The sequence below is a fragment of the Xenopus laevis genome, chromosome 2L, assembly GCF_017654675.1.
Source record: "Xenopus laevis strain J_2021 chromosome 2L, Xenopus_laevis_v10.1, whole genome shotgun sequence".
NCBI classification, from domain to species: Eukaryota; Metazoa; Chordata; class Amphibia; order Anura; family Pipidae; genus Xenopus; species Xenopus laevis.
This window is the reverse complement of record NC_054373.1, coordinates 141,886,442-141,904,112: the sequence shown is the minus strand read 5'-3', so window position 1 is coordinate 141,904,112 and position 17,671 is coordinate 141,886,442.

Below are 17,671 nucleotides of genomic sequence, written 5' to 3'. Positions count from 1 at the left end.
AGTGATTAATTTGTAATAAATAAAGAAATAGTCAAATGCTATTTCTTGTTGATGTAAATATGTATGAAGTTAATTTAATTAGAGGTATTTGTCCTAGGGGCAAGGCTAATAAACAAGCAATTTAGAGATGCAGCAGACTTGAATATGTTAATATTTGGTACATGGATGCAGCCCCTGTCCTTGCAAATCACTATGCTTACTACCGAGTGTAAGCAATTGTATGACTGCTAGGTACTAAGAATAATTTTACCAGGACTATTCAACTAGAAGAACATAGGTGAAATCTAGTGCTTTCAAAGGATTTTTTGGCCCCCAGTCTACTCAAGGGCTTCATATATTTTTTGTACGTCATATTCATTTTATGATAATGTGACCTGGAAATGTGTCAAATAATTAAAAGGCAAAATAAGTACAGGGGAAATTAAATAACAGTCTTGATTGAAGTCTGTACTGGATAGCATTTACTACTCAGCTGCTTGGAAAGATATATTTTATTGGTGGATTTGTGTTACTAGACTTAGTGCATGCTTTGGGGAAATGCAATAAAAGATGCAAAGTTTGCTACAGGTCTAGATGCCTATAATAATCAATCGTCATTTGCTGACCATTTTCTAACTGCTCAGTATCATGTCCTTTTAGTTCTATGGGCAAACTCATGGAAGCAGTTTGGGTGAATGAAACAAGTTGTTTGCATCCGGGAAGTGCTAACTAATTCTATACAGTCTTATGAATGAGTCACATACTGATACCGTGACTTTATATTTTTTTTAACACTACGTTAGTGGTTGACCTTTAAAAGCTTCCAAAGGTTAAAGGTCACCAATCACCTTGTTAGTTAAAAAAAAATCTGTTATGCACACTTGTCTGTTCATTAACCTTTAAGTGGGCTCAGTTGTAAGCTACACCTCTTTAAGTTTATCCTGTGTAGTTAGAGGGCTAGCAGATGACTTTATACAGGAGACCCTCAGATTACCTAGCCTTCTAGTCAACATCAAAAAGCTCCTACAAGTTATTTTAAAGTGAATAGAGACAGCTCTGAGATAGTTGAAGGTATATTATCACCATACTATCATCCCAAGAGTTTCCTGTGTAAAATACGTACATTTCATGTACATGTAACATGTGCATGTTAATAAGGGGGCAGATTTACTAAGGGTCTAAGTGAATTTTCAAAGTTTAAAACTTCGAATTTCAAACAATTTTTTGTGTACTTCGACCATCGAATAGGCCTAAATTCGACTTTGATTCGAAGTGAAAATACTTCAACTATTCGACCATTCGATAATCGAAGTACTGTCTCTTTAAAAAACTTTGACTTCGACACTTCGACACTTCGACACTTTGCCACCTTAAACCTGCCAAATTGCTATGTAGCCTATGGGGACCTCCTAGAACATATAGCCAACATTTGGCTATATGTTCTAAGTTTTTAGAAGTCGAAGTATAATTGTGCGATCGTACTACGATCTGAGTACGATCGTAGAGTGTAAAAAATCCTTCGAATTCTACTTCGAATATCGAAGTATGCAATTCGATGGTCAAATTTCGAAGTTTTTTCCACTTCGAAATTTGACCCTTGATAAATCGGCCCCTAAATGTTCAGATTTTTTCAATGCTTTTTATTCTTGCTGCTTAATCTGGTTAGGGCAATGGCATAAGGGCACAGGGGAAGATTCCCAGCATTTTACAACAGGATGAGTGGCAAAATGCTTGAAATTGTCCCAAACTGATTTGGAACCCTGCCAGTGGACTTGAAGGTCAGAAGATTATCACGCATAAATGCCCACTGCTGTGTTTCTAAGCAATACTTACCTGTCCTGTGTAACTTTTTGAGATTTGACAGGAACCACTTCATTCTATGGAGAGAGAAAATGATCATCCAAGACTGCTGGCAGCTGGTCCACAGACTGATGCGCGACCACAACATCCGTGACAGGCTTGAGGATGAAGAGGACTAAATACCCTCTCCTTCTCCAAATCCTCCCCTTATTGTGTTCATTTTGTTGGAACCTAAAGCTTCAGGCCAGTAATTTCACTACCTCTTCCCCACTTACCCCACTCTCCCACTTCCCTCTATGGGGCAAATTCACTAACCTCTGTAAATTCGCCAGCGACAGCTTCGATCACATTGCAACACTTCACCAAGCATAGATTCACCAGGACAATGCTAATTCACTAAAATCCGAAGTTGTGTCCAGTGCGCGAACTCTGGCGAAGTTGCGCTAGCGTTACTGCGCCAAGCAAAGCGAAGTTGCGCTAGCGTTAGCGAATTTGCATACAGTGGGAAGTTGAAGTTGAATGGACGTATATGTTGCAGCAAATACATTCAGTGTCAGACTGGGACACCAGGGGCCCACCCAAAAATCTTAGAACAGGGGCCCACTCTCATTACTATTATAATTCCTCTCCTCACGCAACCTCTATTCTGCTAGTCTCTTTTCTCTTCATGCTATAATCTATTATTCAACCTATGAAGTGTATTATCCAAAACGCTCTGCCTGCTTGGTTCAGGAAAAGGGTGCAACTTTCCTCAATCAGGTCACCGATATCCTGATATCTATAACTCAATTTATAAGGAAATGAGGAGAGCACTCTGCAAGCAATTAATGCTATGGTTATCCTTTTATTAATCGACTACTTGTACACTACGGGGCCGATTCATCAAGCTTGAGTGAAGGATTCGAAGTAAAAAAACTTCGAATTTCGAAGTGTTTTTTGGGCTACTTCGACCATCGAATGGGCTACTTCGACCTTCGACTACGACTACGAATCGAAGGATTCGAACTAAAAATCGTTCGACTATTCGACCATTCGATAGTCGAAGTACTGCCTCTTTAAAAAAAACTTCGACCCCCTACTTCGGCAGCTAAAAGCTACCGAAGTCAATGTTAGCCTATGGGGAAGGTCCCCATAGGCTTGCCTAAGTTTTTTTGATCGAAGGATATTCCTTCGATCGTTCGATTCGAAGGATGTAATCGTTCGATCGAAGGAATAATCCTTCGATCGTTCGATCGCAGCATTTGCGCTAAATCCTTCGACTTCGATATTCTAAGTCGAAGGATTTTAGTTCCTAGTCGAATATCGAGGGTTAATTAACCCTCGATATTCGACCCTTGATGAATCGGCCCCTACATGTTTCGGGCCTATATGCCCTTTATGTGTTTGTTACACTTGATAAAGGGCATTTAGGCCCAAAACATGTCGTGTACAAGTAGTCGACTAATAAAAGGATAACCACAGCATTAATTGCTTGCAGAGTGCTCTCCTCATTTCCTTATAAATTGAGCTATTATTCAATCTATTTAGTCTCTTTTTCTCATAGAAATAGGTAATGGCCATGAAATATGGCAAATGTTTTGAAGCAGGAGGGCCCACTGACACCTGGGCCCACCGGGAGTTTTCCTGGTATCCCTGTGGGCCAGTCCGATACTGAATACATTACACTACACAAGCCCAGGGAAACCTTAATAAAATGAAAAAGATTTGTTATATTGCCCTACACATGTGCCCAGTGTATAGTTTATGTGGTAGGAAATGTATGGGGCCTTTTGCAGCCTATCACCATGAAAAAACTAAAAGATGCAACTAAAAATTGAAGAAGCCCTGTACATTGCATTGCACTTCGTCTGGTCTGAGCTGGCGAACGCAAGTCTGGTGGAACAGGTAACGTTCAGTAAAATGCGCATCTTAGTGAATTTGCGAGGTAACACTCTTTCGCCAGAGCGAAACTTCACCTGGCGTAAGAGTGCGAAGTAGCGCTAGAGTCTCCTTCGCTAGCGAAGTTACTCCATCGCCCGTAAGTAAATCAGAGAAGTAACTAAATGACGTCACGCTGGCGAATTTTTGCTAACGTTAGTCCCTTCGCCCTTTAGTAGATTTGACCCTATGGCTTTATTACTGTAAACTGCTATGAGCTTGATGAACAGAGGATAAATGTATATTGTTTGCTTTTGATATATTTATATTATATATATCTACTGTAATTAATAAAGTTTATTTTTTCACTAAAAAAATACTTGCCTGTCCTGAGAATGCACAAACAAGGTCAAGAGTAGTTCCAAGCATATTGTCTACACCTGCTGAGCAATAAAATGCTGGGAATTACTTCATTTTCCATTGTCCTTAAGAACAAGTAATTATTCAATTTGACTGACTTACCAAGATTTTGATGCTTGGCTATGGCAAGGTATTTTTGGGCATTTTGGAGTCTGTGTTTTAATGCAGATGAACAGGCGGTTTCTGCAGAATGCCTGTTTTGATCTGCAGATTGGGGTGTCGCTACTTTGGCCCGGGTGCAGACACATTGAGCTCATTTCCCGGCCAGAACATGTAAGTTTCCTTTTTTTCTCCAAAATTTGTGTCTACACTCAGGTCGATGCAGTGTTTCTGGATACAGGCACACCATCAACAGATAAGCGTATAAGCAAAGGCAGGGAAAACACCTGTGTGTCTGTGTGGAAGAAGACAGGCTCAAAATCCTGTAGAGATACAAACTATGAGTTTCAGACTGTGGTCACAGATAGCTTGAATCATCATTTATTTATATACTGCGGCTCCAAAATGTTTTGCAGCACTTTGATATAATATTATTACAGCCAGGAAGGTTTAGTGAATAAGATAGGAGGGCCCTGCACATGAGACAATCTCAGCCAAAAAAGCACTATTGCTGCACTATTTATGTTTTCTGCACAGATACCAACAGTATTTTTATGATACTGGCTACACAAGCCAAAATATTAGTGCAAAACTTTATTGTATTATTTTACTAGTAAATGCAGCTCCACTCCATTCTGTTTACATAATGAAAGAAAATGTAACTGTAAGGAAAGTACCAATATATTCACTCCTTGAAAATGTTCAATGGTTTTAAAGTTGCAACTGAAATCAATATTTGTCTCTCTCTACACTGCGTATGCCTTTTGGCAATATGGTAAAAGGCAGCTGTTCTCCTAAGACTCCAATTCATACAATGCTTTGCATGCTCTGAGGCTGACAGGTGCAACTCTCCACTGGTTACTGAATGCGGTGACATTTGGGTTCTAGCACTGCTTATAGAAAGTTGTGTCCCACATGTGGCACATGGAAGGGGAATGGGGCACCCTGTCCTTGTTCACCTACTTAGGGCCAGTGTTGGACTGAGGCATATGTGGCCCACTGGGGCTACCACCTCAGGGGACCCCTCACCTAAGGTTGCCACCTGGCCAGTATTTTACTGGCCTGGCCGGTAAGAATGCCGCTTGGTGACAATGTTATTAATAGGGAAAAACCATAAAAATATAAGATGGCCGGTATTTTTTTCCAGAAAAGGTGGCAACCCTACCCTCACCCCAGTTGTGAACTTTTCCACTCCTGAAAGTTGCTGTCAGCCTACACCTCTCCTACCGCCCCCTGTCCAGCCCTGCCCGGGACAAGTGTAAAGTACAAAGATTATTTGCATGCAATGTGCTCTATGGGGTCAATTCGTCAAAGAGTGAAGAGATCACCACAGTCCTCTAGAGTGAAATTCCACCACTCTCCATTCATCTCTATGGGATTTTTAAAAGAGTATTTATCAATGGGTGAAAGTGAAAGTTCATCCTTTGATAAATACGCCTTTCAAAATCCTATAGAAATGAATGGAGAGTGGTGCAATTACACTCTAGCAGATCTCAAACTTCAGTTTTTGATAAATATACCCCCATCTTGCACTGACATGAGTACAGCTGCTATGCATGAGTGCCAGGTTCAAGCAATTGTGCAGTGCTTTGTGCTCTGATGGACACAAGTTTGCACAGCACTTGCAAGTGATCCCTCACAAACTACAGTTAAAGACTTAAAAGGCTAGTTTACAGTAAAAGATTTTTTTCGTATGTTGAAGAAAATGTTATTGTCTGTAATTGGTCTTAATGTAATGTTTTGATCTGCAGATCTCTAGTTGCTCTCTATTCCAACAGGCAGCAGTTTGGAAGGCAATGAAGCATGTAAGATAAATAGAAGAAAGTTTTCATAATGAGATCCATAATAAAAGCAAAAAGCAACAATAACTATATAAATGTAACCTGGGTGAGAGCCAATTCTTGTTTGGGTTAGTGACACCAGCAACCAGATGGCATTGATATCTTAAACCAGACAGAGGCAGAACGGGAAGGCAAAAAATTAAAAAAAGCATACAAAATACGGATGAAAAGTTGATAATTATAGGTCAATTTACGACATACTAAACATTAAAGAACTTCCCAGGATTCTACTTAACGAGCACCACCGAGCAATCCTCTTCTTCCATTCTGTCTTGAATGCCCAGGGCCAACGCATGCGCAGTAGAGTGAAAAAGCTGCCTTTTTTGTACCTGTGCAAAAGAAGAAGGAAGAAGATGCAGGTAGAGGTTCAGTCCTAACATTTGACACCCCCCCCCCAGTGATTTACACTTTCCTTTTCCTTTAAGTATCCTATATTGAAAGTATTGTCCTCCAGCTTTTTCTGTACAGAATTTCCTGATTAGGATGGTTGGATATTACTAGTTGAACATCTTAGCATAAGTAAGAAAACAAGAGATATTTGGACTATGAAAATATCAGTAGTAGTAGAAACGGTGGGGTTCATTATCTAAGAGTGTGAAAATCTGCACCAGTGCAGCTACACCTAGCAACCAATTAGGAATTAGCTCATATGAGCTTACACTGTGTGTAGCGTCATGAAATCTCTAATTGGATGCTATTGGTTATTACACTGGTACAAATAGACCCAGGTTTAGGACATTTATCCAGATGAGCTTTGCAGTTTGTTGGTCTAAAATTGACAGCAGGAGGGGCTGTCTAACTGTGGCTCTCCAAGGCCATTGTCCAAAGACTCCACAGGCTTTTTCTTGGTCAACAGAATTAGAAAATGACTAATTTATTTTAATATTGTATTGAAAATCTTTTATTTCTAGCAGACTACTCTGTGTCCTAATTGTGTGATTTTCTTTCCTGCCTGCTGACCTGAGCCAGAAGGGAAAGAGTTAAATGCCCCAGATTGTGAGCAGAAGATGAGACCTGAGCTGGTGTCCCTGTGAAGTGTTTGACTGTCAGCCAGACAGAGGCTCATCTCACTTGGAGAGAGGACACAGCGAGGGCTCGCCATTCCCCTTCTATTTCTGGGGTTGACAAATCAACAAGTAACAGGTGCTGCCTTTAAAAGCAGCCGTCGTGGTAGTATTGGTTACCCCTTTCAAGGGCATCAGAGTTTCCGCATGTGTCACACAAACCTAATGTGTGAATCCCGAAGCCCCACAGGCTTTTGACAGCTACGATCTGCAAGAGAAACCTTATCCCTGGCTTGACAAGTCCTGTGTTGCGAGGCAACAAAAACCCTTTTGCTGCTAGAGAAGCCTGCCGTGCATTGCATGCTGGGAGAGGGATTTCTTCCAGCAGAGACATAAGGGAGTGAAGCAATGGTGATTATATGAAATGCACAGAGAAATTAAGATACTGTTCAGTCTTTCTGAGGCTCAGTATTGTATCTTGTAACTAAAATAGAGTCTCTTATTATTTATGGTGCAATGCTTTGTGGTTTAAGAGTAATACTATAGGGGTATACTGTAACTAGTCATAGGGAGTACTGTACATTGTGATCTGCATACCTTCATTCAAGCTTAGCTGACCCTGGAATGTTGAAACAATGTCACAAGTGCCATAAGAAATCATGGGCAAAGGCAAATATAAGAAATACTCTGCACACACCCACATCAATATATTCAGGATATCAAGACATAGAGCTGCCAAAAATACTCCCCTCCCCAAACAAAAGAGATTATCCACTTATATCAATGTAATCAAGCTGAACTTCATTAAAATCATACCTGACATTAATGTAATTGATTGCAGAGACTTTGTCTGTATGAATTTCATGTCTTTGCATATATGAATTTGTTGGTCACACCTTTATTGTTCCCCTGCTTAGTAATTGAAAATTTTTTAGTGGTGAGCACAATTAGTTATTTTGCTTTAATTAGGAAAACCCTACCCCTTGGGCCATGTAGTTTGCCCATTTCCCACCTTCGCCCCGTGGGGGGTAGTAATGTCCCACTATGCCCAAAAACTCCAGGTCTGCTCCAAACCCCACTGATTCCAGAGGAAGAACCACAGCTTTTGTGGTCAACAAATCTGCACCATCAGAAGTTATGTGTCTTTCTGAGCTCCACATTTCAGCAGAGCCCTTGACAGAACTCCTGCCATGAAACAATTAGCCCCAATTTATTCTATATATTAGTATTACAGGAATAAGCCCTGTCTGCATATTAACATGATCATGCCAAACAAAAATTTTGCTTGTACATTGCCTTTGCTAAAGCTCTTAAATACAGAGTGAAAATTCAATTTTAAAATGAATATTAATATGCAGGCAGTGCTTACTCCAGTAATACTGGTACATGTCTCTATTGGCCCCTGTTTCTAACAGTCTTTGGGAGGAGACTTTAATATTGATAGTTAGTGATGGGCGAATTTGCGCCGTTTCGCTTCGCCGAAAAATTTGTGGGAAATTCGAAAATTCGTTTTTGACACCGGCGCCCGTTTTTGACGCCGGCGACCGTTTTTTTACGCCGGTGTCCGTTTTTTACGCCGGTGTCCAATTTTTGACGCCGGCGAATTTTTGACACAAATTTTCGCAAATTTATTCGCTGGCGGCGAAACGCGCAAATTCCCCGCAAATTTCCGCCTGCCGAATAAATTCGCCCATCACTATTGATAGTTTTTCCTCTTCCGTTTCTTTACAACAGTTATGCTTTATCGATGAGTATATTTCTAGCTGGAATTCTTCATTTCTGACTATTAATTGTATTGATCACAGAGGTCATTAGAAAGATTTTGTCAAAGCATGAATCCGTTATGCATAAACCCCTTATGCAGAAACGTATGAAATATAGCAGTATCATACAGTGTTCTTTTTAAACAAATAGTACTTTCTGTATTTGTTAAAGTAAAATGCAAAAAGAAAAACCTAAAAGAAAACAAATAGTAATTGATTTTGACAGATTTTCTTTCTGTAATAATGGTGCAATGGAAATTCTTTGCCATTTTCAGAGTTCTGTGTACATAGAATTGTTTTTGGAAATGGTTTATTGACTTTATTAAAAAAAACATAGTTGGTTTTATGCTTTATTTAACAAACATTCTAGCAAAGTTCTGCAAACCATCAATTTAGCTTTTGTTTTGAAAGTGTGAGTATGAATCTTTTAGTCTCATTTTGATATAGGAGCATCTCTCTTTAGTCATAAAAACTTTAGAAAACCCAGAACTGAAAATTGAAATGAAAATATATATATCAGGAACCTTTTTAATACTAACAACCATCTGTAGGTAAAATGAAAAATTAATTAACAATTCCATCACACATGCCTTGTCATTCCAGTTCCACAACACAGGACTGTTTATTTCAGACAGCTGACTTCTCCTCTCATGCATACAAATCAGTACCTTGGGCATATGTAGATAAGTACAATACCCCAATACAATAATACTTAGTCCAGGATACACTTCTAATCTATTTGTACTGATGTAAGTGCAGGAGATAGCGATGAGTTCAGAGCAGGCGTTCAGTAAAGACAAATTGTTTTCTTATGCCACCTGTTCATAATAGCTGGGGTAGTTGTTATACACTAGATAATTACTTATTTTAAGGGCAGAGACACACGGTCAGATTCGGGGAGATTAGTCGACTAGCGACAAATCTCCTCTTCTTCGGGGTGAGTAATCTCCCCAAACTGCCTTCCCGCCAGCAAGAGCGCTTCCTTTTCCAAAGTCATCTGAAGTTGCCTCACGAGAAAACTTTGGCCAACTTCGGAAAACGAAGCGCTCCGAGTGCCATCCCGTCGTCAATTTACATTCTAGCCAGCGGGAAGGCAGTTCGGGGGGATTAGTCAATCACCCCAAAGAAGAGGAGATTAGTCGCCCGGCGACAATCTCAACCTTTAGTATGAGGAAGACATTAAAGGAACAGTTCAGTGTGAAAATAAAAACTGGGTAAATAGATAGATAGATAGATAGGCTGTGCAAAATAAAAAAAAATTCTAATATAGTTAGTTAGCCAAAAATGTAATGTATAAAGGCTGGAGTGACTGATGTCTAACATAACAGAACAAAACACTACTTCCTGCTTTTCAGCTCTCTAACTCTGAGCTAGTCTGTGACTTAAAGGGGGGCCACATGGGACATATTTTGTCAGTGAGTTTGCAATTGATCCTCAGCATTCAGCTCAGATTCAAAAACAACAGAAATGACCCATGTGCCCCCCCTCAAGTCTCTGATTGGTTACTGCCTGGTAACCAGGGGAACCAGTCAGTGTAAACCAAGAGAGCTGAAAAGCAGGAAGTAGTGTTCTGACTGACTTGTTATAGATCAAATCACTCCAGCCTTTATACATTACATTTTGGGCTAACTAACAATATAAGAAACATTATTTATTTTGCACAGCCTATCTATTTAGCCAGTTTTTATTTTTACACTGAACAATTCCTTTAATATTCTGAGATATTTTGCTATTGGTCTGCATTTATTATTGTTGTGGGTTTTCAGTTATTTAGTTTTTTGTTCATCAGCTTTCCTGTTCAGTAATTCTGCAGCTATCTGTTTAAAAGGGTCTTATTTACCCTAGCAACCAGGCTTTGGTCTGAGTGAGAGACTGGAACATGAATTGGAGAATGAATAGGAAGATATTTTTTGAAAAGTAACAATTAAATTGTAGCCTCACAGAGCCATAGTTTTTTGGCTGCCGGGGTCAGTAACCCCCATTTGAAAACTGTAATGAGGCAGAAGATGAAAGAAACTAAAAAACATCACAACAATTTGCAAAGGAATAGGACATTTTATAGCATACAAAAGTTAAAGGTGAACCACCCCTTTAGGTAAAAGAAAATATTCAAAAGAAACCACTGATAATTTGTGCAAATGTGTAAATGTCCAGGATCTTATCTATCTGAGCAGGGTTCTTGGGTTTTTGAAAAAAAAAAATCAAAATTAGTCATCTAAGAAAGCTGATGTCTAAACCCTGCCCCTTTTTCAGTCTGCGATTAGGGACCATGGTATCTGACTGGGATCATACTTGTGTCCCTTGATGGTGACCCTGACTATGATTGAGATTGAGACAGCAACATTGGAGGGGGCACAGGGGAGGCAAAGCAAATACAGTATTTACTGTGGATCAGTAAATAACAGAGAAACCTAAATGTCACTTGTACTGCAGTTCAAAGCAAAGGTTTCTGATCCAAGCATTCTTATACTGAAAGAGGAAGGCTTGCCAGCTGGCATTTTGGCAGGCCCAAACTGCCAATCTGTATTTTCTGGTATATATAGGTAACTGCAAGTGATTTAGTATAAGGGGTTGTTTAGAGAGAATAAAATACATTAATTGCCTATAGCTGCCAAATTGTCTGGTTCCTTTGGTGGCTTCACTGTGTCTCACATTTGGGGTAATCAGCACTTTGCTACTTTATGTATGTCTTATCAGTATACATATGCAGTGCTGGAACTAAAGAGTAGGCAGGAAAAGCACACCTATTTTGGGAAGGGTGTCTTAATGCCAGAAAATATTACAGCACTAGCATATTTCACAGCACTTTACAAATATTATACATCATTCACCTTAGCCCATTCCTCAGCAGAGTTTACAGTCTAAGGGGTATATTTATCAAAGAGTGAAGTTAGAGATCGCCACAGTCCACTAGAGTGAAATTCCGCCACTCTCCATTCATTTCTATGGGATTTTGAAAGGCATATTTATCAATGGATGAATTTTTACTTTCACCCATTGATAAATACTCTTTTTAAAAACCCCATAGAAATTAATGGAGAGTGGCAGAATTTCACCCTCGAGGGTGCTGCAGCTATCTCTAACTTCACTCTTTGATAAATATACTCCTAAGGATCTGGCTAACACATTTACACACACATAGGAATGTTTTATCAGAAACCAATAAACTTGCTACCTGCATGTTGAGGGAGGAAAGCAGAGTACCTGTAAGAAACACACACAAGCACATAACGACTCCTTGCATAATAATAATAGAATATGTTTATTGCAGTATACACAGCAGCACGCTACAAATAGTGGCTCATCATTGGACCACCTGCTGTTTTTGCCCACTTTTCCTGCATCAGCTACGTAGTCTATATCCACCCCTAACTCTTCCAATGGGGCACTGTTGCAGTGGGACCACAGGGAGAGATTCTCCCAGGATGCCCCACAATGGAGGTATGCTAATCAGCCAGAAAGTTATCATACTGCAATTGTTCCTCCCACAATTGCCTACACACTGCAACCAATCATATACATGCTGTACTCATCATCATTTTGGCATTTACAGGCTTAATTCAATTACAGTTATAAAACAAATTGGACCAGACAAGCACACAAAGCATATTAAATATCTTTAATTCAATTAGGGATGCCTCGAATCCAGCATTCAGCTTAGACAAATCCCAGCACTTATTTAAGGATTCATATTCAAACATATCCTTAGTATTCAGTGAAACAAATTAAAAGTAGTGGGGGGGCATGCAATTAACAGCAGGTGGCTCAGCAGAATACTACTAAGGGGGGCACAAACACCAAATAAACACAGACAGGCAGGAAATTAAATACTGAATAATCTATACATGAGGCTTAGAGAAGGTCCCCCATTCAGCATTTTTATTCAGCATTTATTTGCCTTTAGTAAGTCACACTGCAGTTTACTTGGAGAAGAACAGAGACTGGGCTTGTAGAGGTCAGGAGAACATTAGAGAAATGGGATTATGAGTTAGCAAATAAAAATGGAAATGGAAGCATGGCCCACCCAATGCCACACCCTTGTTGTCATAACCTGCACCTGCTACTATGGAAATACAATCAGACTAGTACATTGTTAGTTCTGGTGGTGTGTATGTCTGTACCCCGAATGTACCTTCCTGTGATTTTGCCTTATAAATATCTCTGGCCTTATGTACTCTGGTATTTCTACTCAATTGCACCAGTGCAACAGGAAACTGCAAGCAAATTAACAGTGATGCAACTTCATCTTATCATACAGTAGTAAAAGATTTTCATGGGAAGAATCAGAGGCAAGCCAAGACGATTGGGCACCCTAGGAAACCCGGCTGGCCAGCCAAGAGTGTGGGCAAGAGAGTCCAGACTAGGAGCAGGCAGAAGACTCTTCAAAAGATAACTGCCCAGCATCCCCATTGTTGCGCCCTAGACACGGTCCTCTTCTGCCTACCCCTATATAGGATTAGCTGCATGGATAGTGCTAGTGTGTTACTGATTGATAGCACCATGATGGAAATCATTGGCGAATAAAATTCATTTGCTTCTTTGTATAAACAACCAGCATACAACATGTGTGAGGGTGCTCAGTTGGCGATATGGGGGCATTCTGCCAACTAACAAGAAAATAGTGCAGTACTCATCCCAATCCAGTTATAAATTCCTGTGTGTAATGTGTTAGCAACCAGGGTATAAACTACAAGATCTAAGGAACAGTTGCCTTGGATGTTTTAAATGCTGGATTTTGATATGGGTCCTTGCAAGTCTGGATCCCAAGCTCTGTATAGTTTCATTCACTTAATTAAGCTTATCCCTGTTCAGTCTTTTACTCTTTTATTATCCTTTCTAATATCTAACACGGCTAGTGTGATATGTCAGTTTAGTCATCTGCCCTAATTTTAGGGCAGATGTTCTCATATATAGCAATTTGACTTAATAAACAAGTTTCTTACTCTGTCATTTGCAACTTTAATAAACTTGCACTAGTAGGACACAATTACTAAAATTAGGGATGTCTGCAAAGATGCAATAACTAACCTCAACCAATCACTAATAACCTTCTTGCACATAGACCAATGGCAGCAAATCTCTGATTTTATATCTTGTTTATACTATTTTACACTTTGGTTATACTATGGTAACTACACAGGCCAAAGTCCAATAGTGTACTATCCATAGGGTTAATTGAACTAGTAGTCAGAATACAGGTAATGGTAAGGGCAGCTGGTAAGCAAAATAGTCACCAACAGGCAGGAAAGCCAGAAACTGATAACTGAAAAACCCGGTGCGTGCTGCGCACCATTCAGAGACCGGTACTCGAGAATGAAACAACCACACGGTTGGCGTACCCACTGGTCACTAGACCAACAGAGCGTACCTTACAAGAACATTACTAATAAATACATTATGGCTGTGCCAGGGCCCGAAGGCGCAGTTTGGAGTGCGGACCAAGGAGGAAGCAACTAGGCAAACACAGTTTGTGTTACAAAGGGTTTAGGCAGAAGAATCATCAGTTCAGGCAAAGGTCGGTCCAGGCAGCAAGATAACGTGGTCGGGATTTCAGGCAGAGGTCGGTCCAGGCAGCAAGATATCAAAGTCGGGGTTTCAGGCAAAGGTCGAAGATCAAGGAATCAATAATAGTAAGCACCCAGGAACTCAGGATAGAAGAACCTATACTCGGGCGCTGAGAGAATCTTCTGGCGTCTTTAAATAGGTAGGATTTCGCGCCAAAACACCAGATGACGTCATAGGACGTGCGCCAGAATGCGCGCCGATGCCTGCACGTTTTGGGCGACAGCGTCAGATTGATGGCGTCCGACGGCTGCGTGGCCTCTTCTGGGCACCGCCATCTTGGATGCACGCAGGACGCCTTACAGGCTGACCAGATGATCAATAGACCCAATGGCGAGTATGTGACTGTGAACAGAAGTCAATCCATATTATGTGCCGCAACTCTTTTGGCGAAAGCTGTATAAAGCCAAAAGACATCCCACCAGATGCCAACTCTATACATATAATAACTACAACACTCACAAATGTAACTTAGAAATGGGCAAAAACAGATCTAGTGAAATCGCCATCATCTACCATGGAATTACAAGGATCTATATTAAATGTTCAGCACTTCTTCCAAAACTACCCCGAAGACTTATCAACCAGTCAAAGTATTATTAGACACCATAGCATTCAAATTATCTGATTTCCCCCACAAATATACAGAAATATACAAATATCTGACCTTGGAAAGAAGACTCCAAACTTCCCACACCCTTGAGAGAAGAAGTAGACATCTGCAATTAGGCACCAAACCAGTTAACATGAAGCATATGCCACTTACAAAATCAGTAAAATCTGCCATACACATAACTGTTTCTTATTCCTATGAGTATGTACATATTCTTTCCTGCTTGGATATGTGACATCCATTATATATACTGTATGGTAAAATTGCTCACAAATCTAGAAAGAGGTCTTTAACTTGTCACCGCCTCCATGCTCCTCTAGATTCAGACCTCTAAAGCACTGGATCTACTTAACCAAATATTAGATTCTATACCATGCTAGCTGAGGCCCGATGTTCCAAATTCCAACCAGCCCGGATACTAATATCAAGGTTATCTATAAAGACCACACCAGTCCCTCATCAGAATTAAGAAACTTAATTAGTTAAATGCAGAAGAAAAATGTCAGCTAGGGCCAAAGATAAGATACGATTTATGGTCTGTTTTGTTACAGTGCAGCTAACCAACAAAATGCCTTTGCAATGTGAGCAAAATATACAATTTTCCTATGTTATGAAATAAGGTATTTAGTTGGTTAGCTGCATGACAGTTAGTCATGTTTCCCATAATCCCAGTAGAATTGCTGTAGGTTTTCACCAGTTGGTAACTGCATGGGTTTGGATGTACCCAAAACAATAGGGTCATCACGGAGTCAAGCAATGGGCATGTACATACATAACATTCAGTTATATCTATTTCTGTAAAATGGAGCTTATTCTGCCATGATACAGATATGGAGCTCTGTCATTGATAAAAGTTATAGGCTAAAGTACAGTGGTGGGCATAAGCGAGTGCTGTGTACTAAGTTGCAACTACTGCTGGAATTGCTGGGGAAATTATTCCATTCGACTGCCATTTACATACATTTATTTGTGATTTCAACTGCTTTAACTTTCATCTTCTGTTATAGATTCTCTTCTGCATGTACAACTGTGAGTACAAGGAAACGGAAACAGACAATTATAAAGGTTATAAAGTCTAAAGACCTATGCTAAATCCCAGTCTAGGCCTGGAGCCAGTCACAGCAACCTAATGTGAAGTTGGGGCCTATTTTGTGGATCATCGACATATAAGGTCGACTGTTACAATTATTATCGTCATTATAACTTATGGAAAAAGAGTAAAGCAAAAAAGAAATTTCACAACAAATATGTGGGTTTTATTTTGAATTATACACCAATGGGGAGTTACGGTACAAATACCATGATCATGAGCCCATATGGGGGGGCGCTGGACTGTTACATATGTAGAGCTGAGAGTTGGGGGCATTTTTATGGGCCAACCATGGGAACCAAATGTTATCATACACTCTGTCCAAGTGTCTTATGTTTGAAAGTGTGAGCTAGATCATTTTGAACTTTTCCATTGTATTTATTTGTACACACATATATATATTTTCCCTTGGGCTGAAATCTAGTGAGGGGTCCTCTAGTTTTTATTTGCTACATTCGATCCCCAGTTAAAAATATATTCCTGTAAAAAACCATAATGACTAAATGCGATGCTCTTTTTTACTTTATCAAGCCCTTTACCTAATTTTTATTCAGCAGTAAGATGTGTCTTGAAGCAATACATAAATATAATCCCTACCCAATAGTTCTTGGCAATGCTGCAAGTACAGTTATTACCTGAGAGCTGACTTAATCCATCTAGGCACAAGTAGTCCTCCAGTCTGGCATTTTATCACTTCCACTTCCTCAAAGTTTTTCACATTATGTGATGACATTATAAAATAGCATGTATTGCTCATTTCTTCACTTGCCTGTTGAAAGAAAACAGTTGGATGCTACTATATGAGAGGTTAATAGCTGCAAAATGGCTCCAACATGAGAACTTTGCTGGCTGGTAGGACTCACATATTGGGGATTAAAGTATCCCTCCTTACCGTATATAGGGGGTTACAAGATAAACCTATGCCAGTTCAATATGTGGCCTGAATTATATACAGTAACTGCATATATCAGATTAAATGGGTTGTTCACCTTTAAATTAACTTTTAGTATGATGTAGAGAGGGATATTCTGAGACACTATGCAATTGGTTTTCATTTTTTATTATTTGCGGTTTTTGAGTTATTTAGCTTTTTATTCGGTAACTCTCCAGTTTGCAGATTTAGCAATCTGGTTACTAGAGTTCAATTTACCCTGGCAACCATGCATTTATTTGAAGTAGAGACTGGAATGTGAATAGGAGAGGGACTGAATAGAAAGATGAGTTATAAAAAGCAGCAATAACAATACATTCGTAGCCTTACAGAGCATTTGTTGATGAGGCAATTGACCCCATTTGAAAGCTGGAGAGTGTCAGAAGAAGAAGGCAAATAATTCAAGAACTATAAAAAAAAAGAAAAAATGAAGTCCAACTGAAAAGTTGCTTAGAGTTAGCCATTCTATAACATACTAACAATTACCTTAAAGGTGAACCACCCCTTTTAATAATGTCTCATTTTATATAGAGCAGGGGCTGTTTTATGCCCTACTTAGGGTTAAGAGAGAAAAGATGCAAAAAATATGAGACTCTTTTGTAAACCAAAATAACAATGACAAATTCAAAGGGGCTAATTTACTAAAGGGCGAAGTGACTAATGCTGGTGAAAATTTGGCGATTTACTAAAGGGCGAAGGAGTAACTTTGTTA